Genomic DNA, 24,945 nt, shown 5'->3' with positions numbered 1-24,945 from the left:
ACACATGGAGGACATGTATCTCCTCTCCCAGCATTCTCCCTGCCCAGAATGAAGTCCTGTCTTCATGCTCAGCACATCACACATTGCCTGACACTGAGTAAGTGCCCCACACAGTTTAGCAAAAGGTGCCAGAATGTCTCGGGGCTGTCTGGGTGCTCAAGGACCATTTCTGAAGGTGCATTTTACAGATGAAGAAACTAGGTATCAGACAGGCCAAAGAATTTTGCTTCAAGCCAAACAGCCAGTAAGAAGTGTTTCTACTTCAAAGTTGGGTCTGTTTTAGGGCAGTTTATTATTATGAGGGACTTCTGGGGACAACAGGTTCAAAGAGCTAAATAATAAATGATAAAAATAACCAAACAAACCAGAGTATGTCGTGATCATACTTCTGATCAACTAATTGGACAATCCATAGGTATGCTGAGTGTGGGGCTCAGGGAAAACCATTTTGCCTAGGAGCCAGACATCCTGGAAGTGTGTTTAAGCTGAGCTGACTGGGTTTCCATGAGATCTTTGGGCCCTGCAGAGTTCCTTCTGTAGAGAAATTGCTGCCTGCTGACTTGTCTTTTAAGAGACAAGTTTTTTTATGAAAGAGCAAGCGAGCGTGAGAGCATGCATGCATGTGCAGCAGGAGGCAGAGAGAGAATCCCAAGCAGGCTCTGTGCTGTCAGCATAGAACCTGACACGGGGCTTGAACTCTTGATCCGTCAAACCATGAGATCATGACCTGAGCTGAAATCAAGAGTCGACTGAGCCACCCAAGCCCCCCACTGCCTGCTGACTTTACACTCATAGCTCTGTGGCTGTGAGAACTTTCTAGACTTACACCTTGGTTTTCAGTGCAGAATACCTGAAGTGGGCTGGAGGAGTTGCCAATATGTCCTATGTCACAGATAGGCTTTCTGATATTCTTAAAGTGGTCTCTTTACGAGTCAGGTTGCTAAGAGCCTACATTAGCACCTTGCCACTATGGTTAACGTAATGGAACTCTCTTCTGTGATTGACAGGGCCAAAGTGGTCTTTTGACATTTTCTGGTGGCTCAGTATTTGACTCTGTAGTTCCCGAGACTGTCAGAAAAACTTCTGCAGTGCGGGTGGAGGACCAGGTGTAGCACATGTCTGTTTTCTCTGTCTGCATAGCACCCCTTGCCCAACTTTTTCAGTTACTGTATCCCTACTTCCTTTAGGGTATCGGCTATTCCCCTGTTCTGTGAGGCAACAGGATAGTACTATTAACTGGCCCTCAGGAGTAATCCCATGACTCAGGCCTGGCCATCGCTGGCCACAGTGATTGCCCTTAGAATATATACGTATCTGGCCCACAGTGGGACAGTCACAGAGTCCGGACCTGGATTTCACATGTCGGGGCAGGGGGAGCATGAAGATCTCTTCCTCTGAGATCCTACGCGAGGATAACACAAACCCAGAGGTCATTCCTCCTATGACCTCAACCCAGGGAGGAAGCTCAGATTTGGTAAGGGAGAAAAGGGCAATGCAAAGAGAGATGAAGAAAGAGAGACCCCACAGTGCCATCTGACCTTCTGGTTTTATCCCCGCTCTTCCTAGTTAACACGAGCCAGTGCATCTCCAGTTTTGCAATGTCATTTTAAATCCCTCCTTCGCAATGGAAAGAGTCCCGAGTAAGTGCTGAGCAAGGTTTTATAGATACCCTGTGCGTATTGCACGCTCACACGTATATATGTGAAACCACAAACGAAATAGGAAGGACAACTTCAGAATTAAACTCAGTCCACTTAGTTTTATGAAAAACTATATTACCCTCCTTTTTGCAGGGGAACCTTCATCAAGGGGCAGCACCTGACTGTGTGCCTGTGTCTGGGGACCACAGATATAGCCAACCCTTTCTGGAGAATAGGTTCTGAGGGGCAAAGGGCTCCAGAGAAAACTGGGATGGACTTGGACCCCAGGGGCAAACTCAGCTTTATGCTTCATTTCTGGAGGGCCATCTCTGCCCTAGTGATTACACTGCAGGGTGTGTGTGTGTGTGTGTGTGTGTGTGTGTGTGTGTGTGTGAAATCCAGTGTCTCCCCGCCTCAGGCCAGGTGCTCCTGCCATCTCCCCTCCAGTGTTTGGCTCCTTCCAGGGGTTAGACCTCTGGATCCCTGGGGCCGCCCTGGGGAGGCCCCTCTCTGGACAGTGGGAGCAGGGAACCGGCAGCGGGTTCCCCAGGCTTGGCCTGGTGTGAGCCATGGGGGCTTTATCTTGCCATTAATGGTTTTCTAAATTGGTGGCAGTGGAGCAAAAAACCCAATTTGCGCCTGGAGCACGCATGATTACTATTGTAATAACCTCAGCTAATAAGAATATGATGTGGGGCTAGGCCGGGAGAGAAAACACATTTCTCATTAGCTTTTGATTAATTACTCTACATAATTTCTTAGTTGTGGTGGCCAAGGTGGGGGGGAGGGTTGGGTGTTTCCATCTCCTTACCTCACCTTAACCCTAGCGGGCTAGGGATATTCTGGGGATCGTGGTATTTCTCCAAGAGCCACTGAGGGACAAATGCCCACCTCTCCTACCACTTGTCTCTCTCCTCCTCCCATCCTTTCCCTGTTTTCTCTCCCCCTTCCCTCGCCAGCCCTTCCTCTCCTTGCCCTCTTAATCTTTTTCTCTTTTCTCTTTCTCCTCTCTTTTCAGCCTCTCCGGAGCCTTCCTGGATGTCTGATTGGCACTTGGTGACAGCCCATGCAGTCCCATCACACTGCCAGGTAGGTAGGTAATGACTGGTTTGCAGGTCCCGGCTGATCTGCCCTGAATCCTGAGCCCAGCTGCCCTTTTGGCTCACCTGCTCCTGACACATGATCATTTCTGGCCTGGCTTGAGAGTGGCCCGCCCTGCCTGCCCCCCCTGGTTCTGGGCCATCTCAGGACTCTGTGTGGTTTGGAATTGTTCTTGCCCTCTCACCACCTCACCATATGCCCTCTCTCCTGGTCCCTGGCAGCCAGGTCCAGGCTGGACGTTCCCTCTGTTCCTCACATCTGGGATCCAGTGCTCGATAGGACAGTGCCTGGCGACACTTTCATTTCATCTGTAACTCAGCAGGTTTCTGTTGACCCCTACTGTGTACCCTGAACTGTGCTGGACACAGTGGGAGATAGAAGGGAAATGATAGATGTGGGTCTTGCCATCACTTGGGAAGGTTGTCGACGAGGGACAGAACCTAACATGGAGAGCATATACTGAGCCCCCAGCGGGTGAGGAAGAGAGAGCAGGGCAGCGAGGCTTCTCAGGCTGGAGGTTCAGGGAGTCTTCGTGGAGGGGGAGAGCTCAGGTTCAGGTGGGCAGAAGGAGGGAACAGGAGAGACAATTCCAGATGAGGACATAGTGTGAGTAAAGACCCAGAGGTGGGAATGCTCAGAGCACTTTTGGAGGACGTGAAGGTGGCCACTGTGTTGTAAGTGGGGGGCTTTCTGTGGGATACGAGCTATAATGGTAAGTTGGAGGCTCTTTCAGATGTCATGCTGAAGGTTTGGGACATACGTGCTGTCTGGTTGGGGGTTCTGAAAGGTGTGGGGGTGCAGGGATGATCTTACAGCAGTGATTTGCTAGGTGGACAATGGTGGGCTGTGTTAGTTTCCATCGCTACTGTAACAGATTACCACAAAATTAGTGGCTTAAAAGAACACAGATTTATTATCTCACAGTTCTGCAGGCCAGAAATGCAGGTTGATTTGACGATTTTCTCTGCTCTGGGTTTATACAAGACTGAAATCAAGATGTTGGCTGGTTGGACTCCTCTGGGGAGGCTGTGGGAAGGATCCACTTCCAGGCTCATTCAGGTGGTTGGCAGAATGCTATTCCTTGTGGTTGTAGGACCGAGACCCCCGTTCCATTGCTGGCTGTAAACTGGGGCTGCCCTTTTCTCCTAGGGGCTGCTCCCCAGTTCTTGCACACAGGCCCCTATCTCAGGGCCGGTGACAGTGTAGGAAATCCTTTTTTGCTCTTGGAAGCTCTCTGACCTCCCTTTCTGCTGCACCTCTCCCACGATTTTCTCTGCATCTCTCTGACCTCAGCTAGAGAAAGTTCTCTGCTTCTAAGGGCTCATTCGATCAGATGGGAGTCACCTGGGTAATCCAAGATACTCTATCTTAAGGTCCATATCTTTAATTTTCAACATCTGCAGTCCCATGTTCAACATATTCCCAGGCTCCAGGGATTAGGGCAGGGATATTCTGGGGGAGAGGCATTCTTCTGCCTACTATACAGGACCAGATAGCTTAGGTGGTTCCTACAACAGTCCTGGTGAGCGGAAACGAGGGCAAGAACTTGAGATACGAGCACCAAAAGGTTGGGCAGGTGCCAAGTCATTTCAAGGGCAGTGACCGGATACTTGATGACTGGTTGCATGTGTGTGGCTTTGAGGGTGTGGTTAAGGAGAGGGGAGGATTAATCTTGGATCCAGCCTCGGAAACAAGAGAAAGATGGTGACTCACCGGTCACTCTCGGAGGAGGTGCTGGTTGTGGAGGGCAGATGAAGCACTTGTTTCGGGCAGGATGACTAACGGGTGATGGCAGAATTCTCACCAGCCCGAAACTGACTTCTGAGTGGTTGGGAACCCTCAACAGAAAAGTCAGATCTGGTCGTACTAACCTGTGAGCTATTCACGTGGAAGCAGTGGTTGAAGGCTTGGGGCGGGGATGGGGAGTGGGGTGTGGATCGCTGTGAACAGGGGAGGTAGGGCAGAAAGGAAATTGGGCTAGAACGTCCGCGGCTGACCAAAGAAGAGGTGGGAGGAGGAAGAAGAGCTAGAGAGAGTGAAGAGCAAGCACAACCAGGCAACTGGAAAGGAAGGAGGGGAGCGAGGAGAGGTCCCATTTGTGAGGCCAGGCAACACCTGTGGGCAGGGTCAGGAAGGACAGAGGTCTGGTGCCGGAGTGGGACAGAAGCCACCAGGGGGTGATGGCATGGCCACGGGTGATGGGGACCTGCGTTTCCAAGTGAGGAGGCTGAGGAGAGACAGGGCAGCGTGGTGGGAGGGAGCGGGAACACACAATGGGCTCAGTAGGGCCCACAGGTGCTGTGTGTCGGTATGCGGGGAGGGATGGGAAAGGCCAGCGTGCTTGGAAACAGAGCAGGGGAGGAGACTGGTACTGCTGGGAGGAGGGGGAGGAATATGATTCGGGAGCAAGGGCTCCCAGGTGGCAGGGGCTCATGAGGGTGAGAATGGAACTGGAAGCTTTCAGGAGGAGAGGCCACAGGTGGGTCCATCAACACGTGTGGGTAGGGCAGAGCTCACCTGGGGCCCACTGGCCCCACTGTGTGCTGGGGGTCTGCACGCAGGACAGAGGGGAGGCCAGGGCCTGGTACCTGCTAGGACTGGCGGGGCAGGGGCCCATGGCCCTCTTAGAACAGAAGCCTTCGGGGGTGGATGCTGGGTCTGCGGGAGGGGACAGAGGACAGGACCAGGCAGAGCAGCAGATGTAGCCACAGGTTCTTCCTATCCCACACCTATTTGCTATCTCCTGCTTATCATGGGGGGCCCGGGGCTTTGCAGCACAAAAGGTCCTGGCTGAAAGGAGTTAATTTACTCAAGGAGGTTTGGGAAGAGGAGGCACAAAGATGTCTCTCAAAGGGCAAAAGGCCCTTTGGGAGCAGGAGAGCACTGTTTCCAGGGCTCTGGCTCCATCGGTGTGTGGTCAACTACATGGCCTTCCACGTGCCCAGTGTTCTTGTGAGTCCAGCCTCCCTGCTACTTCTGACATTTCACAGGCCTTTGTCTGAGGCCTAATTGCCTGCCACAGCGCACTGCCCCAAGACCCCGCCAGCCATTTTGCCGGCTGGTCTGCCGGGCTGCTCAGAGCCGCCGGAAGCCGTCTGGCATCGACAGGCAGGCCCAGAATAAAGCTGCATCCACAGGTGAGCGCAGCCCATCTCTGTGGGGGCTCGGTGGGGGCCCTCGACGTGTGTGTGTCCCTGCGGTCAGGTTGTACAAACACGTGGACATGGTGGGGGGCTTTAGCCTTGGGGGATCATGAAGCTGGTGGGCAGAGGGGCACCGAGGGGCCAGTGCAGTGACAGAGACTTGGAGAGGACCAGGACTGGATGCCTGGGGATGGAGGAAGGCCTGAGGAGCCCAGGGCTCGGCACGGGCACTGTTGTTCTCTGCCTGAGCTGTGGCCTCCCTGGGCCAGCCCCTGGGTCTACTCTGTCCCGCTGTGCACCGCCCCCATCCCCAGGCTACGGCCACTCCCTGCCCTCTGGCTCCCTCCACCAACTCCCACCCTGAGAAGGAAGAGGAAATCTCGCTAGAGATCCATGTAAAAATAGATGTATTTCTGGATAAGCAGCGAGCCTGAAAAACAGCTGAGCCGGAGTCTGCTCCGCTGACAGAAGATCTATGTACCAAATTCCTCTTCAAAATCTATTTCTCCAGAGATTTATTCTTGCAGGGCTCTGCCGAGCTGGGGGAGGTTCGTGGCACTGAGCGACTAGGGTCCACCGCTCCACCCTTTCCCGAGTGACTGTTGCCCAGCGTGAGCCGTGGTCAGGTTAGGTGGCATGGGCCAGAGCAGAACAAGAGGGATTTGAATGGCAAAAAGGTCCTTCTCATGCATTAGCCTGGCTGGGTCGGAAGCCAGCGTGATGCATCGTGACACCGTCCTGGCGGCTGAGAGAGGAAGTGATGGCTATATTTATGTTTCCATCTAAATGCATGGATCAAAGCAGACACTTTAATCTATTCAACAACAGCCCGAGGATTAAAAAGTTGCAGGCAAATCACACTCTTAAATTGGTAATATATTTTTGCTTGTCACTTGACAAATCATTTTAGAGAGCAACTCCAGCCTGGGTGGAGACCTGGAGACTTGAACCTGGTTCCATCCTGGAGAAGGCCCCAGCGATATAGGAGTGGCCTGAATCCCCCCACTGCTGCAGCTCCCGGGAGGCTGGTGGCACTGGGTCTCCTGGTGGGGACAGTGGAGGCTAACGCAGAATCTCAGGCCTCGGGGCACATCTCTAAATCTGTTCTCATCTCCATAAAAGCCTAGCAGGTGGATCCCCATGTTACAGACCAGGTGACCCAGAGAGATGGCTGGCCCGGGTGGCACAGTAATACGTGGGAGAGTGGGCTGCAAAGCCCAGTGCCCTTGTCTCTCTGCCAGAGCTGCTGGGTAAGATGACTGCTCTCCTTCGGGGGCCATTAGGCAGCAGGGAGGGTCAGAGACTGTGTAGCTCTTGCCATGTTCCTTCTCTTCCCAGTTTCCTCATCTGCCAAATGGGCACAATAATCGCATCTACCTCCTGGGGCTGTTGTCGGGAATAAATGAGACAGCGCATGGAATGAGCTTCACACTGTGTCTGCCACATGATGAGAACACGTGTTTGTGCTGAGCGCTGAAGGACAGGACCCAACGAGAGTGTGTCTGGAGGCTGAGAGAGGAGCTTAGGCCTTCCAAGGGATGGTTGAAGGAACTGGGGCCTTAGAGTCAGGAAGACAGAAGGGTGTCTCCTAATCTCGTCTGGGCTGTGAAAGAAAGGGAGATTTGATCTCTTGTGGTCCCACCAGGGATCATTAGATCTGTAAGGAGACTCATGGACTTCAGCTGGAGAGAAGCAAGAACTCTCTAATCACTAGAATTGGGTACAGAGGAAAGGATGAGCCGAGGGCTTGGGGAGGTGTGGGAGTTAAGGCTGGATGAGCCCTTGGTGATGATGCTGCACCCACAGATATGCCTGCCCAGGGGTGGCATTTAGACCAGATCTCTTTAAAGGCTCTTTCCAAGCAGCAGGATCTAAAATTCTCTTGTAGTAGAATCAGCTCCCAATCATTTCCAGTAACCAAGGACAAGAACATTTGGGAACACATCATCTATTTTTCTTAAAAAGACATTCTTTTGCGTGACTTAATCCATTTACCGTTGCTTGGCTCAGATCCCCACTAACCTTTAGGTCTGTGGGGTGGCAGCGTGAGGATGGCCAAGTGGCTGGGCTGAGGGAGGCAAAGCTGGCTTTGGGTGGCAAAAGAATTCCTGTCCGTCACCCAGTGGTGGCCAAAGTGGTCTGTGGAACCAGAGCAGTACCAGCCCATGGAAGAACAGTGGGTTGGAGTTGAGACTTGGATTTCCTCTGGCTCCGTTTCTCAGAATCTGTGTGTCTAGCCGAAAGTCACCTGATCTCTCTGAGGCTCAGTTTCTCTGTGTGAGAAGCAGGGAGCAGATACCTTCTCCCCTCACCTGTCAGAGAGGATTTGAGAATCTCAGCGCGGCCTTGCTGCTCCCTTGGCCTTGGGAGAGGGGCTCTGTTTGTAGAAGGGAAGGGGTGCCTGGGGTGCGCCATGGTCTTGCTGCGGTGGCGCTCAGCCCACATCTTCTTCTTCGGTGGCTGTTCCTGTGCCCCGGGGCCCCTCCCCGCCGCATCTGTCCCGCTGTATCTATCGCAGGGCGGTGGAGAGACGAGGGCAGGATTGTCCCTGGGCGGAGCCGACCCACTGGCATGCGGCCAGACTGCACCATCTGCCTGTGCGGAAATGGAGCGCAGGTGTCGGGTTTGGGGCGCAGGTAATTGCTAACGGCTGAGCCAGCTCTCCCTGCATATGGTCCCGGAGCAAGGCAGGCCCCCCAGCACAGGCCGCAGGGGCCCACGTGTTCCCTGGCTTGGGCCGGTGCTCTGCACCTTCAGTCCATACCCTCTTGTGAGTCTCCCAACAGCTAAGCCAGGGAGGTCAGGGCATTATCGGATTCGTTTTACCAGCGTGGAAATCGAGAACCTGAGAGGTTAAATCTCCGGCCCGGGGTCCCGGAGTTAGTCAATAGTGGGCCTGAACCAGCCCTCTGGGTCACCGGACTCTTAATTCCATTTTCCTCGCGTGACCTGGCCACGGCGTGCAGTTCGGCAAACATTTATGGAGGGCCTGTTACGGGTCGGGCACCGAGCTACGTGCAGGCCTGCCGGCTGGGGCTTCAGCTCTGTTCATGACAGGGTGCAATTTCAACTGGGGTGTTCCGCCCCAAGACTCCCACATTCCCATCCCCTACCCCACATCCCCATGACCAGCACCCAGCTACCTGCAGTGGTTCTCCCCAGCACAGGTCTGACCCATTCATGCCTCTGATGATACCCTAGGGCCAAACTCCTTGGCTTGCCTTGCGAGGCCTTTTTGCATCTGGCTTCTTTGTCTTTGCTGCTCTCTTGTCCCCCACTCCTGCCCTCATGCTGCCCCTAGCTACACAGGTCGACCATCCACACGTTTCTGTCTGTGTCGTGCCTGGGAATCCAGTCCCCCTTTCAGGATTTGGCTTGCCTGAACCTATTTGTGCATTCGGCCCCAGCTCAATGTGACTTACTCCCTGCAGCTTTCTTTGATTCTCCACCCCTTCCTGATTCTTCCTCATCGGTGAATGGCTCCCTTCCCTGTGCAGAATGCCTTTTGCATTGGCCTTTGTGATTACAAGAGGCTAGGTATTACACATTTCCGGTGCTGCGCCCCCACCCCCTCCTGGCTAGATCTCGGGCTCTTCAAGGCCTGGGTCAGGGTCTTACTAATCTGTGACCACCCCTGTTCCCCCTAGCACGGTGCCTGGCACACAGAAGGGGCTAGAGATACAATGAGATGGTGTACGCCAAAGTGTTTTGTAAAGTCCCACCGATGCAAATGCTGCTGTTGCTAAAGTTGGAAAGGGTTTTACCTAATTAAAATCCTATGGAATAAGGAGGTTCACTTCAACAACTCCCCATTTGTAAGGACTAGATTCTTTTCATTATCAATCTAAAATCACAATAATAACATTAGCTTAACATTTATTGACTTTCTGTGCCCGGTATTAGCTGTTATTGTTATTATAATAAGAATATACACATGTACATACATTTTTCAATTTCTACACATTGATTAGGTGATCAATAGGACAGTATTGAAATAATGTCATAAATCTTCAAATGTGCTTTGAGAGATTCTCAACAAAATGCCCCCGCCATCCCCACCAAGACTTTACCGCTGTGACCTCTGACTTTCAAGGGTCTGGGAGAATGGAATCTGTGGTCACCAGGTGTTCCCACCCGGTCAGGAGCTAACCCCTCAAGTTACTCCCTGCTCTGTGAATGTGTCCCTCCAGCAGGCTTCCCCTGCTTTTAGGGGGAAACTGGGCAGTGAACTTCCCAAGCATACCCAGGCACAGGCCAGCCTCCGTATGGAATGGGACACACACGGGTGTCTTAAAAGAGTGTGCATCTCTGTGAGTCGACGCTCCAAATTTTTATTTCAAGTCTGAGTGACACAAGATGGTTTGGTTTCTGTCCTTGGGGCATTTATGGAGGACACAAAAAAGAACTGCTCTGAGTAAACAGAGATGAAAGACCTTCCATGACGGTGGGCACTGTTGATGAGGCAGCAGGCCAGGAGGGTGGTTTCTGGGATTTTGTGATGCTGCTACAGCACTGTGTGGAACCACATCTCATTTCCAAGTCCTTTCAGAAACCTTGGGCTCCTCAGTGTCTGAGTTTTAGCTTTCGTATGTTCCGATCTGTGTCTGCGTGTATGTGTGTGGCAGTGTCCCTGTGAGTACACGAGTGTGGGCCTGTAGTTCTCCCTGTAACGTGGGTCTGTGTGTCTCTGAGGTGAGAGTATTGTGTGCAGTGTCTGTGAGCAAGGGGGTGTGTATAGAGGACTTGGGGTGAGCGGGGATGCTTCTGGGTCCACATCTTGCATATTACATATGAATGTGCAAGGGTCTGTATTTTTGACTGTGAAAATGGGCCAGGACGTAAAACTGGAGTGTGTTCGCTATGAACACGTATCTGCGTTTGTGAGCGTGGGTCTTGTGTGTTCACGGTGGGGCATGGGTGTGCGTTTCTCTGCATGTGCCTCTGCCTAGGTGGGTGGGTGAAAGAGGGTTGTGGGTGAGTGTGGGTGCGTGAGTGTGCCCCCCCAAATGTGCAAGCTGTGCAGACAGGTCCCTGCAGGCTTTGTATGCCCGGCTCTTGTGGCTCCTCCTGGCTTGGTTGCTGCCTCTGGTCCCTGGTGGTTCTGCCTTGCTGGTCCGCAGAGAGATCAACACCCTTCAAACCAGCTGCCTCGTTGGCTGCGGCTCACTCGGTTGGCCTCCCGATGCCTGCAGTTGCCATGGAAACCAAAGTAGGTCTGTTTCTGTCTGCCACTGGGTCCCTGGGCTAGGGCAGCTGTGGGCCAAAGCCACCGTGGTGAGGGCTGGCCCGAGGGAAGAGAGGAGGGGGCTGGGGAACCCTCCAAATCTGCTTCTCCTCATACCCTCCTGGGGCTTCTTTTCTGCCTGTAAACACGAGGGCAGGTCCCTGCTGTCAGACAACTGGGATCAAAACAGCCCTGTTAGACAAGGGCCTGAGCAGTTGACTTTTTCACACACATACAAAATCCTTTCCTGAAAAAAAAAAACTATCAAGACATATGCTAATTCCACATTACTGTGCATGTCATTTGTACACCATTAATTCAGTGCCTAAAATAAAGTGGCTTTTAGGAGAGAGCTGGTGCTGTCTGATGGGAGAACTCTGTACATGCTTTTGTGGCCTGGTTTTATAATAGGCATCTGCTCAGAGTTCACTGCATTGGGAAAACTTGAACATAACAGTGTTAAGCATTGAAGAGATCACAGATCCTATTTAGTTTTGAAAAACTGAGTAGCAAGCATAAACCTAGCTGTGTAAGCAAAGGGTAACACATGGTTACAGAGATGCATAAAAGAGGCACAACCACAAAGCAAAGCAAGGGGATGATTAATACGAGTGTTAGGATAGTGGTTAACGCCACTGGTTAATAGGGGAGTGTCGCAGTGGGGGAGGGGGTACTGGGGCACTAACAGTGTATGTCTTTTTATTTTTTTTATTTTTGAGAGAGAGAGCGAGAGAGCACACAAGCAGGGGAGGGGCAGAGAGAGAGGGAGACACGGAAGCTGAAGCAGGTTCCAGGCTCTGAGCTGTCAACCCAAGGCTTCACGTGGAGCTCGAACTCACGAGCCGTGAGATCATGACCTGAGGCCAAAGTCGAACACTTAACCGACCGAGCCATCCAGGCACCCCACATTAACACCGTATATCTTAATCTAGGTGCTGGACACTCAGACTGGTGACTGTTCTTTTTACTGCACAGACAGATTATACTCTTCTGTATGAGTAATAGAAATGGCAATACTAGAATCATCCATCCTGAGCCTGTGACACCTGGCTTGATTCAGGGGCTAAGAGGCAGTTTGGGTCAGGGAAAGAGGACAGGGCTGGGGCTCACCTTTTGCTGGGTTCTGGAGCTGCCTCTAGTACTCAACAGCTGTGGCCTTGAGGAGGCTACTCAACTCCTCCTGGCCGCAGTTTCCTTATCCGTAACACGTTGAGTACGGTGGACGTCTTCATTCAGTTAAGAATTCGTTTTGGGATTTCTTTGTGCCGGGTGCTGTCCTAGAAAAACATCATGTGCAGCTGTCACCGCAGCACATGATGGAATATTGTGAGCTCACTGGAAAGGGCAGGGACGGGGGGGGGGGGACTCTGGGGAGGTCAGAGCTGGGGGAGAGTATCCCAGCAGAGGTGGCAGAGGAGGTGAGATTTGAGCTGGGTCTGAAAAGATGGGACAGGTTTCAAGTGGCTGAGAGAGGGAGGGAGGGAGTAAGGGCTCAGTGCTGTCAAGGGTGAGGGGTAGCGGGAGGAGAACACAATCCCATGTTCCTGGAGCACGGAAGACTTGAAGGAGGGTATGGCTTCATTATTGGAAGGTTCCTTTCAACACTGAAAGGAAAAACTTCCCCAGTGTGGGCTGGAGAGGAAAACAATGGGCCCAGTGGGGGCACAGGCAGGGGAGAGGGAGAAGGAAGGTCTCAGGTACTGTTGCTGGTGCCCCCATCCTGGGTGCTGGTGATGACTTGGTCCCCAGGACCCTGGTGCTCAAGACCGTGGGTCCCCTTGAGACAGTCTGGGTGCCCCACCCCCAACTTCTACATTGGCCAGGCTGCGAGAAGGGACCCTTGCATTAGCTGAAGACCCTGAGGCCCCCATGCACATCCAGATGAATCCCATGGTAGCTTCCAGAATGGGTGTGTGTGGATGCAGCACGGGGGGCTAGGACGACATTGGCTACGATGTCTTGCCTGGCCATGAGGCCTGGCCTCACCCCGTCCTGCCCCCAGCATCAGCACTGACCTGTTCCCTGTAATTTTGGGTGCATGGTAATAAGGGAGGCATGGATTTTGGACCAGAGAAGCTGAGTCCACATCCTGACTCCATGGGACAAGTGTCCTGCCTTCTCCAACAGGGCTCAGATGTCCTTGTTTCTAAAATAGGGTGGACTGGTAATGACATGGAACCCTTCGTGTAGAATCTTTTGCCCTTTCCAGGTGCATTGACTTTTTTGTCTCTGACCTTCACCTGTTGGGCATTTTTCTTAGGAAACCATGTTGCTCTGTCCTGGTGAGGATGGTGTCTCACTGATGAAGTGTGCAAGGTGTTGCAGGAGTGTGTAGGATCATGGCTCCAGAACCCCTCCCTGGGGAATGGGTGCCTGAGTGAGGACTCATCAGAGAGCACCCTGGGGAAGCACAGGTAGCCATGCCTGATTGTTCTTGGAGCACAGGACCTGTTGGGCAGTTGAGTTCTGTGAGCAAGCCAGGAGCTGCAGGCTGCCTTAGGTGGGGGCCTGGAAGTTCAGATGAGAGGGGTTTCCCCAGACTGTCTGATGCTCAGAATCCAGCACTGGAAAGGCTCCAGTGAGGGGTCACACACCCTGGGCAAGGTGGTGCCCATCTCAAGGACCATGACAACTCAAGGGGAAGGGTCTGATGCCCATCATTCATGTGTCCACTGAACACATAGTAGGTTCATCAGCATGGAATGAGTTCCTTTGGGGTCAAGTTCATTGTCACTGATATTTTTGAGTCTGGTGATTGGTGAAGGTCTCAGGAGGTAGCCTGGCAGTGTCAGAGGTTCCCTGTCACTACTTTCAGTGGCATAGAGCATGAGTTTTGGAAACACCACTTGTGTGATGCTGGGCCTCTCTAATCCTCAGTTTCTTCATTGCTTCAGGTACAGTGTTAGTACCTGTGTACAGCAAGGGTGAGTCATGTAAGCCCCTGGCCTCTCCTTCCTCCTAGCTGAGAAGGATCTTCCAGGCTGGTGTAAGGATCACAGGTGATGTGGGTAGTGTCTCCAGCACCTGGCAAAGGATTTAACAGATGGCTGGATTCGGTGGCGTTTTCTTATCTTTTTGGAAAAAAGGCAGAGTACGCAGACCTTATTTTAAATGTTGCTCTTAAAAAGACCACCTCCTCCATGAAGCCTCCCAGGCCGCCAGAGCCCTACTCCTCCACCCTTCCCAGCTCTTTGCTGCTCTGTAGGCCCCAGGCCTTGGTGGTATCTTCCTGGGCGGCCAACTCCTTTGTGTGTATGGAGGCAGGGAGTAGCGGTGGGGAGCATCTGTGACCTTGCCTCCCAGTTGTGGGGCACTTATGGAATGTGGAGAATAGTTGCTGATTGGTGGGCTGCCTGGAGGTGGGGGTAGGGGGAGTGTGAGGATTGGTCTGGTGGCCTTGGCCGCCAGGATCATATCCAGGCTGGCTGCCAGGTAGGGAATGAGGAGGGGCTGGCAGCCATCTTTCTGACTTGGACCCCCCCCCCCCCATCTCCATTTGGAGGCTCACATCCCCTCCTGCCTGACCTTGTTTCTCGTTGGCTCAGCCCTGTCCTGCTAACGAGCTGAGCCAGCCGCTTGGCACCCGCCCCTCCAATGTGCTGACTCAGTCCTGTGGCTCCTGCTTCCTCTGCCCTTGTTTGAAAATGCCAAGTTAATTGCTCTCCAGCTTCAGGCTGCACTGGTAGGGGGCATGGCCCCCCTTTTCTTCTCCTCTTGCACATGCCCTGGGAAGGGGACAGGACAGTGTTCTTAAGCCCTGGGCCTGCTGTCTATGGACAGGGCAGTGTGGGGTGGGGGGACTGGGGATAAGGGCAGGGGATCGGAGAGAAGAATGGGCTATCGCTGACCAGTAGAGAGAAATGGGGGAGGGGGAGGGACTCTCAGAGCCTGGTCTCCATATATCCTGGTCCTCAGGATCCAGAAGATGCCAGACACTGTTAGGATGGCCCTGGGTGGGAGGAAGGGGGGCTGTGAGCACTGGTGGGTAGCTTCTCAGATCTGTGCCCAGAGCTGAGGGCTAGGAGAGGGAGCCCCTAGGCCTCAAACAAGTGGGTAGGAAGGAAAGAAGAGAGGGAATGAGGGAAGGGAGGGAAGAAGGAAGGAGGGAAGGAAAGATGAAAGGGAGGAAGGAAGGAAGGAGGGAGAGAGGGAGAGAGAATCCAAGGGTGATCCTTGCACAGAGAAGCTCTCATTTACTCCCCTCAGGAGGATGCACTCTCCAGGGGCGAGAGACATCATATTTAACAGCCATGTAGCACCTGTCCTTACTAACCAGGACAGATGCCTGGCCAGTTGCTGGCCAGGGTCCTGCAGGTCCCTGCACTGTGCCGAAAGTTAACTGTGTGGTTGGTGGGTCATGGGGAGGTAGGGGAGGGCAGAGTGGGGTGGTGGTACACGTTTGCCACCTGGAGTGGACTATTTGCATATTAACAGCGTAGGCTCCGCAGCAGCGTGGCTCATCATCTGTTTTGCTCACCGATGAGTCCCGAGTGCCAAGAAGCAGACTCGCGTACTGCAGGGGTGTTAGCCTTTGTTGAATTAACGGGAAGAGGTGGAGGGTGAATCTCAGCCTGGAGCTACCAGCTGAGGGGGTTGACACCTCCGTGGAAAGTGGTGGAAAGCAGACCTGGGGACAGTGAGTCAGGTGCCCCGTGACACCTGATAGGGAGCCAGGGACGATGCCCCATTAGGGACAGAGGGTGTGTGAGGTCTGGAGGTGGGCAGTCCTAGGGCGGGCATGTTGGGGACCCTTCCTTTGAGACTTGGAGTTTTGGGGTTCCCTCCTGGAGATTGGTCCTTGGTTGCTCCCAGGCTGGCTCAGAATGCAGGGACAGGCAGGCCTCCAGAGAACCACTGGGGAAGGCCTGGGTTGATGCACACTAATTCAATTTTTTAAATTACTACAACAAAGAGAGAGGAGGAAGGAAGAGCCGGGATTTGAAAGGAAGCTCTAATCCCCTGGTGACTGCCAGGCGTACACAGATGAAAGAATGTTTTTCCTGTGAGGAGGTAGAGCCCCCTGGGGTAGTGCCATGTGTTTCCAGGTGGGGTTTCTGGCCTCAGGTCCTTGAAATGACCTGGTTAAGGGGGATGGGCCCTCTTGTTTTCTTTCTCTTTCCCTCCTTCTGCAGGGCCTAGGAAGACTGGGGCTGCATGGGAGTGTGTGGGACAGGGAGGGATGGGGGAAGAGAGGGACACACAGTGTGTGGAACAGGGGACCCAGGTAGGACCCACCCTCTTAGCTTTTAGCTCCTTGCTTTGTTCTACCAGGAGAGCAGATTCTGCTTATCTTCTCCTCTCCAAAAGGGGAGATATTTTCTGATCATCTTCCAACTTCTCGAATCAGAAGCTTTACACAGTCTTCACAGCAGGAAGAAGGAAAGAAAGAAAGAAAGGGAAGAGAGAAGGAACACATAAGAGAGCAGTGTGCTTCCCAAGTATGTGGGACATCTGTGGATTACAGATCCCAAAATGCACCTGGAGATCTGCTTAGGGATCTGGGGGACCCCAGCGGACCGGACCAGTTTTAGTGTTTTCCGGGGCTCTGGCGCGGGTCCAGCCTGAGAGGCCTACACTCCCCTCCCCACCCCAGCTGATTTGGGGCCTGCCCTGTCACGTGCTCCTTTTCTCTTCCCTTCTTGGGTCTCCAGCCAGCCCGCTGGCTTGATGAATTAGCCCCATAGATATTCCGTCGGGAAAGCAAACACATATCATATATATCTTTGACAAGTTATTATTCTCCCTTATCAGGATTCGGGTGCCTCCCGCGCCCGCCATTACTCACACTGCACACCCACCCCGCCTGGGACTGGGCACCGAGCCCGCTCCATGGCAGTACCCGGCAAGGCGCTGCCCTGTGTCTGGGTTGTGATGTGTGCCTGTACGTGTGTGAGTGTGTGTGGAGAGCTCCCACCGTCTCCTGGGCGGGAGCCATCGTGGCCCCTTTTTGGCCAATGGCCCGACTGGCCGTCGTTCCCCTGGCAGGGGCTGGGCGCAGCCCGAGATGAACCTGGCAGCTTTCTGAGCCTTCCTTCGGTTTTCTCGCCAGTAACAGAGGCAGAACTTTTGTCCCAGTGAAGGTTTTGGTTTGGGCCTCACCCATGTCCACTTTGTGGGGCTGCGCCGGGTGGGGTGGGGGTGTGTGTGCCCTCTCTCCCTTCCCCTTCGCTGCTGGGCCCTCCGCGGCCCTGCTGGCAGGACAGAGGCCTCTGCCACCTCCCGACAACCCCACAGCTTCTTGGAGCCCTGCGGCCTCCAGAGCTGACCCCGGTGGCCCCTGAGATGACTGAGACCCAGTGGCTGGCAAGGCCTGGAGAGACAGTGGACCTGATGAATGAGATGTAAGTGGATATTACTGATCTCAGTCTGGCCATCGGGGGCGATCTGTCATCTTTCACCCAGCGCCTTCCCGTTCCCCCAGTGGCAGGCTCCATATTAACAAGTCCTCTGCTTAGGAATATAAATGGGGCATTTGGAATTGCTCCTGACAGCCTGAAGGCCGCTAATGCACTCAGGCCTTGTTGGGGGTGGGGGCTGGGGGTTGGGGGGTGGGAGGGAAGGACTGGGTATCAGGCTGCCCTTGGCCAGCCAGGGAGGCCCCACACCCTGGGTGTCAGCCTGCTTCTGAGGTAGGATGGCCCCTGCTACCTTCACCAGGGCTCAGCGGGGGCTGGGTGGCTCTCAGACTTCCACCCCATACCTCTCCGAGCTGAAGGGGAATGTGAGGGGACTGTCCCCTCCTCTTTGAGGCACAGCCCCCACCGTCTCAGTACACAAGGAAGGTCAATAGAGGCCGTGGCTGCTGTCACCTGAGAGCCAGCCCTTCCTTCATAGACGCTGCAGCGTCTGCTTCTTGTCCACCTTTACATTGTACATTCCCGGACACCTTCCCTTCTCTCCCTTGGGGCCAACTGCCTTGGCCCTTCGGGGCACACTGGACTGTGCAGAGGTTAGCAGAGGAAGGAGGGAGCTTTGCCCAGTGCGGATGTGACTCTGGCCCCTGTTGGATGCCTAGGGCTGAGTATTCAGGTGAACTTGGGGGCCAACAGAGCGGGATCTGGTGCCTAGACTCTGGCCCTGGGTGGGACTCCAGGTCTAGTAGGAGGATGCCTGGGGAAGGAGACAGATAGGTGGTCCTGAAACATATTCTGGGCCCGTGGAGAGGTATCTGTGGTATCCACTGCAGCAGATGAGGTTCCGAGAGAGCACAGCCGCAGGGCGCAGAGGAGGGAGGCTCAGAGAAGGCTTCCTGAAGAGAGTGCATGGGTGGGCAGGGTTGGGGGAGGCTGTGGATCTTCACTCAGGGCTGCATCATGGCCCCAGGGCAGCCTTGCTCGGGAGGGCAGCCTTGCTCGGGAGGGCAGCCTTGCTCGGGAGGGCAGCCTTGCTTGGGACTTCGAATGCCCCATCAGCCAGGGTGGCACGAGAGGCAGATGAGGTAAAAAGGGTGAATGGGTGTCTGGTGTGGTTTGAACTTTTGGGGCCGCAGAGCCCTGGCCTCCAAGCTACGGTACTGGGTAGAGTCTCAGGGGCCTGGTGCTGCCACCATGGGTGGGTCCATCATGGGGAGGTTCCTCCTTCACTGCTCAGTGCTCTGCCCCCGGCCTGGGTGGGTGTGAAATGTGTCGGTTGCAGTTAACTTTATGGCCACTAGAGGGCAGTCCCAGCCCACGTTTCCCTCCATCCTCAAGCCGAGGGCCCCTGGGAGGGACGGGCAATGGGGTGGGGGGTGCCGGTGCTGGTGCCAGGCTGACGTTCCTTGTGTCTGGAGTGCAGGCACCTGTTCTGCCGCCTCTACTATGCCTGAGCTCTTCTTCTCAAGTTAGGGGAGAAAAATCTCTGGAAAATTTGAAGAAATGGGTTACAATCATTTCATGTAAACGTCTTAGTGTCTATGATACTTATCTTAGTGCCTTTTACCAAAAAGGGTTATGAACGTTAAAAGCCTTTGTAGAAGATCACGCAGCTGGTGGTCAATGTCTTGGGTTTTGGCAGTAGACCCCTAGTTGGAAGCCTAGCCCCACCACCTGATTGCTGGGCGACCTTGGGTGGGCCAGATAACATCTCAGTTGCCCCATCTGTAAAATGGGGACTGTGATTCCTCCTTCACAGGGTTATTGTGAGAACAGACTCCGTGAGGGGCACCTAGGACTGCCCAGCGTACAGGAAGGGCCCCAGTGCAACTGCTTTGTTTTCATGATAAGCACTTACTTTTGATTTACCCGGAAGAGCATAGGCCCCGAATTAAGGCAAAACCACTATTTTTCCTTGCATTAATATCTTAAAGGACCCCTTCCCCCCCACACCCAATAAAGTAAAAGAACTAGAAAAACTTCCCCGGAACCCTGGCACTTTCTAGGCCTTTCTACAAACAAGTGAGCACTGATTTGCAGCTTCATTTATACCTTACATTTCCCGAGGACTAACTGCCCACTGGGCACCCCCAGCACCCCTCTGGGATGGGGTGGGGGCACTTAGGCTCCCATCCCCCTTGCTGCATCATAGGTTTCCAGCACCGTGATGCTTCTGCACCCCGGCTGCATGGTAGAAATCACAGCAATTTGCTGGAAAAACTGTATCTGATCCCCACCCCCCAGAGGTTCCCACTCGCTTGGTCTGGGGTGGGGCCCAGGCATCAGGCTGCTGAAAAGGTGCCCAGGCAGTTCCCCAGTACACGCAGGGGAGGGGGCCACCGCCAGATAGGTCTTCCCTAATGCCCCTGGTCCACAACCCCATGGCCTCATGGGCTTCTGTACAAATTTAGGAAGAGAAGTTGGGCTTGGTGTGGGAAAGTCTTCTGGGTTGTTTAGTGGGGAAGATTCGGTCCTAGCGCTGGCTTTGGTGGTTAACGGAGCGTGGGCTTTTTGGTAAGCCCCCTGCCTCTGGGCCTCCGTTTCCTCATCTGTCAGATGGCCTGAGTGACAAAGGAGTCATCTGATCTGATGCCACAGTGAGAGTGAATGTGCTTGGAAAGAGTGACCCCAGATACCTACAAGCCTTTTTCTTTCTTATGTTATTCTTTTTAAAGTAAGCTCTATGCCCAACGTGGGGCTGCACAAGCAGTTTTCTGTCGCCTCTCTTTCAGGGAGGGGGAGTGTATTCCTTTGCTGGGTAACAAAGTGCCATAGGCCGTGGGGCTCAAACAGCAGAACTTGGCTGCCTCACATTTCTGGAGGCTGGCCGTCCAAGACCAAGGTATCGGTAGGGCTTCCTCTGAGGGAAGGGTCTGTCCCAGGCCTCTCTCCTTGGCCTGTAGATGGCCATCTTCTCCTGTGCCTTCACACCATCTTCCCTCAATAGGTGTCTGTCTCAGCGTTCAAATCTCCCCCCTTTTATAAGGACACTGGACACACCGAATTAGGGCCCACCCTCATGATCTCATTTTAACTTGATTACTCTTGGAAAGACCTTATCTTTAAACACCATCCTCGTCTGAGGTACTGGGGGCTGGATTTTATGTAGCACTTCTAGGTGACACAGGTCAGGACATCACAGGGAACCAGAGGGTGTGATTGCGTGAGTTAAAAATAGCAGCTGGAACAATAAACCAAAAACACTGGAATAGGACAGAGTGGGGGGCGGAGACCAGGTTCAGCTCCTGTCCCTGAGCAGCCCTCCACACATACCCTTACCTTGTGTCCCCTCACCTGGGGACTGATCTGCCTTCCTGGTCATGGGGTGTGTGGCTGTGGCAGGAGGGAAGGGGACAAAGTGTGGCCCAGCTCCAGGGGGCACCAGGCACATTGCCATCCATGTGGGTGACACCCCTTGAGTAGAGCCCTTGCACAGTGTATGGGTCTTAAGGCGGGGAAATAAGAGAGGAGAAAGGGGTCTGTATAGTGATGCCTTTCAGTTGCAAAGCAGGTGGGATGCTGGGGGCTTGGCAAGCTCCCCCTCCTGCCTTCACGTGGGTTGGGGAGAGAGGGAGGAGCAGGAATATTGGGCCTCGTGTAGTATTGAGGCCAGGTGGCGTCCAGGGCCTTGTTCCTGTAAATGACAAATACACCAGTCGCCTCCCTCCCTCCCTCCCTTCGCTGACTCTGCCCAGGGATTCACGAGCAGAGGGTAGGGGTGTGTGTGGCGTGCAGGCCTGCTGCCGGCCAGGTGTGCATCCATATTTATGAAGGGTGAATCCTTGGGAAGGAGCCAGATGCTGAGCATGCTGGGCGATCTGTTTGGGTCAGCTGCTCCTCTCCTGGCCAGCCACTGGAAGGAGGAGATTCTGGAATGTCAGCCCAAACAGTGGTACCCTGATTTGTAGTGTTTGGTGTAGATACTCCCACCATGGCTGATTTTACGCTACCAACATGAAGTCATTGGGCTCCCTTTGGCCCAGTCCCCTTGGTATTAAAAAAAACAAAACTGAGGCCCAGAGGTGTAATAGCCTGTTGTCACATAGCAAGTTGATTAGGGGCTCAGCTGGACAGTGTGGCCAGACTGTGTTGGAGTATGTCTATTCATACTGGGTCCCGTTGATAATGGGTCCTCTGAGACAGTGGGGGCAGGGAGATAGAGGTGGACTTGCCGTCCAGAGGGGTAGCTGTGGGAGCTCTGCTGCCCAGCCTGTGCCAATAATAACACTCAACATCAGAGTGCACTTTAACATTTGCCAAGTGCCTTTTCACCTATTATCTGTAAATTTAATTTCCACAGCAACCCAATATATGAACCCATGTTATATTGATACTATGTTTTCCATCTGAGGAAACTGAGGCTCAGAGGGAGTGATTGTATGATTTCTAGGTCATGTGACTGGTAGGTGGCTGTGCATTCACCCAAACCTAGGTCTTCTGAGATGTCCCAGTTTCTCCTCCTCCCCAGGATGTCTTCCCATTAATGCCTCTCCAGGGGCCCAACAGCCCTCTGCCTACAGGAGGCTTAGAGCCAGGCACAAGTGGGAGCCCCTGTGCCTTCCACTTGGTATCAGCCTAGAACATCAGGACCCTCTATAACTGCCTGCTGTGGGCTGGGCAGTGGGCAGGGTGCTAACTTTTACCCTTTACTACTCCCTAAGGACGGTGCCCTTTGGTGCCTGGGTGCTGCCCGTGCCCATCCCATAGGTTTTCTTCTTGTCCAGGACTGGGACTTCCAGTGTGCTTCACCTGAGGCCTTTCCTGGGTCCTCCCCACCCCCCAGCCTCAGCTTCTCCACACTACCACTTCCCATCACACACAACATCCCAGGCATTTCTTCCAAGGCCTTGCCTGGGACATGTGAGGAAGATGTTCACGTGTGTGAGTCTGTGGGTATATTGTGTACCTTTGCTGGAACAAATTCCAAGTTCTCTTCCTGATCCAGGGCAAAATACAGATGGAAGTCTCAGCCCCAGCCCCATCTGAGTCTCTCAGACCAGGCCCAGTATATTGAAGGGGACTGAAACTTGTTTGGGAGTTAGACCAATCAACAGGGGGAGGAAAGGAAAGTCACTGAGACAGGGGCACCTGGGTGGCTCAGAGAGTTGAGTGTCCGACTCTTGATTTGGGCTCAGGTCATGATCCCAGGGTTGTAGGATCAAGTCCCACATCAGGATCCACACTGAGCATGGTGCCTGCTTAATATTCTATCTCTTTCTCTCTTTCTCTCTCCCTCCCTTCCTCCCTCTCTCCCTCCCTCTCTCCCTCTCTCCCTCCCTCTCTCCCTCTCTCCCTCCCTCTCTCCCTCTCTCCCTCCCTTCCTCCCTCTCTCCCTCCCTTCCTCCCTCTCTCCCTCCCTTCCTCCCTCTCTCCCTCCCTTCCTCCCTCTCTCCCTCCCTTCCTCCCTCTCTCCCTCCCTTCCTCCCTCTCTTCCTCCCTTCCTCCCTCTCTCCCTCCCTTCCTCCCTCTCTCCCTCCCTTCCTCCCTCTCTCCCTCCCTTCCTCCCTCTCTCCCTCCCTTCCTCCCTCTCTCCCTCCCTTCCTCCCTCTCTCCCTCCCTTCCTCCCTTCCTCCCTCTCTCCCTCCCTTCCTCCCTCTCTCCCTCCCTTCCTCCCTCTCTCCCTCCCTTCCTCCCTCTCTCCCTCCCTCCCTCCCTCTCTCCTTCCCTCCCTCCCTCCCTTCCTCCCTCTCTCCCTCCCTTCCTCCCTCTCTCCCTCCCTTCCTCCCTCTCTCCCTCCCTTCCTCCCTCTCTCCCTCCCTTCCTCCCTCTCTCCCTCCCTTCCTCCCTCTCTCCCTCCCTTCCTCCCTCTCTCCCTCCCTTCCTCCCTCTCTCCCTCCCTTCCTCCCTTCCTCCCTCTCTCCCTCCCTTCCTCCCTCTCTCCCTCCCTTCCTCCCTCTCTCCCTCCCTTCCTCCCTCTCTCCCTCCCTTCCTCCCTCTCTCCCTCTCTCCCTCCCTTCCTCCCTCTCTCCCTCCCTCCCTCCCTCCCTCCCTCTCTCCCTCCCTCCCTCCCTTCCTCCCTCCCTCCCTCCCTCCCTCCATCCCTCCTTCTGTCTCTCTCCCCTGCTTGTGTGCTCTCTCTCTCTCAAAAAATATTTTAAAAAATATTAAAGGCACTGAGGAAGAGAGTCATAAAGATACTATGTATTAGACAAACAGTGAATAGGAGATAACTAATTGATATGTGCCAGGCACTGTGCAGAGTCCTTATAATGACCTTCTGAGTGATCCCCATCTGAGAGTTGAGGAACCAGGGGCTCAGAGAGGTTAAGTGCTTGGCCCAAGATCACACATCCAATGAATTTAATTCAAACCCATTGTGTCTGTTCTCACCCATGACACTATGAGGCATTCTGGTTAAGGAGTGGGAGACCAGAGTGAGTGACACAAGGAGACTGAAAGGTGAGAGAGTGAGAGACAGAGGCTGGTTGTTGAACCCAGCACCCTTATATCACTGGGTGGAGGGTAGCTTGTGGTGCCACAGTGGAGAAGCAGTGCACTGTACCAAGGGAAAAGAGCACCTGATGAGGAGTCAGGATAGCCTTTGCTCCAACGGTGTTGCCTTGGGAAAATCACCAATCTCTCTGGGCCTTGGTTCTTCATCTGCAAAAGGAAATAGCAATTCTGCCCTGTTTGCCTCTCAGGGTGGTCCTGACAGTAATGAAAAATAATGGATGTGGAGAGGATTCTGGGAAGATGGCATAGTAGGAAGCACCAGGAATCTGTTGAGAAAACTATTGCACTGGCAGAATCTGTGTGATGGAACTATTTTGGAATTCTAGTCTATTGAAGGCTTGAAACTTCCAGGAGAAAACTTGGAAAGTAAATGGTGGCTAATTTTGGTCAGTTTCAGCTCTTAATACAGCAGTGGCTACCTGTTGTGTGCCCCACCCCTCAAGTCCCTTGGGTGGCAGATGTGCACATGTTCCTGGAGCAGGTTGTACACAGCCTGCTGGAGCCAGGGTGGGCTCAAAGGACCCTGTCCTTCAAATAACAGGGATCTCTGTTCCCGTTGCTAATTGCTGCTTCTGATCACAGAGGTGCATACAAAAAGTTGTTACACCTTTGGTTGTTACAAGTCCCACCCACTATGGCTAAAGTGACTTCCAGGGCATTTAAAGGGCCAACACATTTCCCTTCCACTCTTCATTTTTTTTTTCTTTTCCCCTTTTTGTAAGACAGGCATTAAAAACTATGACATTCAAAGACAACTTTATATATAGGGAAAATTATAAAATGACCATACAACACCAGGGAAACTCGACAAAAAGACCAGAGAAGACATTAAGTTTACACCTGAGGCTGATCCTCAGTAGAGACAGACTACAACAATTAAAAAACCAAACAAAACAATAACAAAAACCCAGAAAACTCAGGGGTGGGACAAGAATCTGATTTCCAGATTTGCCACATTATTTGTTTCAAATGTCCAATGTTCAACAACAATAAAAAATCACAAGGCATACAAAGAAACAGAAAAGTATGAT

At 53.4% G+C, this 24,945-nt stretch overlaps 1 protein-coding gene across 3 annotated transcripts in view; it reads left to right on the top strand.

Moving 5' to 3' along the window:
* The window catches only part of BUD13 (BUD13 homolog), a 308,262-nt gene that overhangs the window by 58,656 nt on the left and 224,661 nt on the right, over positions 1 to 24,945 (top strand). For 2 of the 3 annotated variants that reach the window (XR_006585963.1, XR_002145297.3), the window contains exon 10: positions 2,659 to 2,729. The gene's annotated coding sequence lies outside the window, so the exon portion shown is untranslated. Of the gene's footprint in view, positions 1 to 2,658; positions 5,879 to 24,945 lie in introns of all 3 variants that reach the window. The other variant, XR_006585962.1, reaches the window with a different exon arrangement.

The sequence above is a fragment of the Felis catus genome, chromosome D1, assembly GCF_018350175.1.
Source record: "Felis catus isolate Fca126 chromosome D1, F.catus_Fca126_mat1.0, whole genome shotgun sequence".
NCBI classification, from domain to species: domain Eukaryota; kingdom Metazoa; phylum Chordata; class Mammalia; order Carnivora; family Felidae; genus Felis; species Felis catus.
Note: the sequence above shows the minus strand (reverse complement) of the source record. Positions and strands in the feature narration are given on the sequence as shown.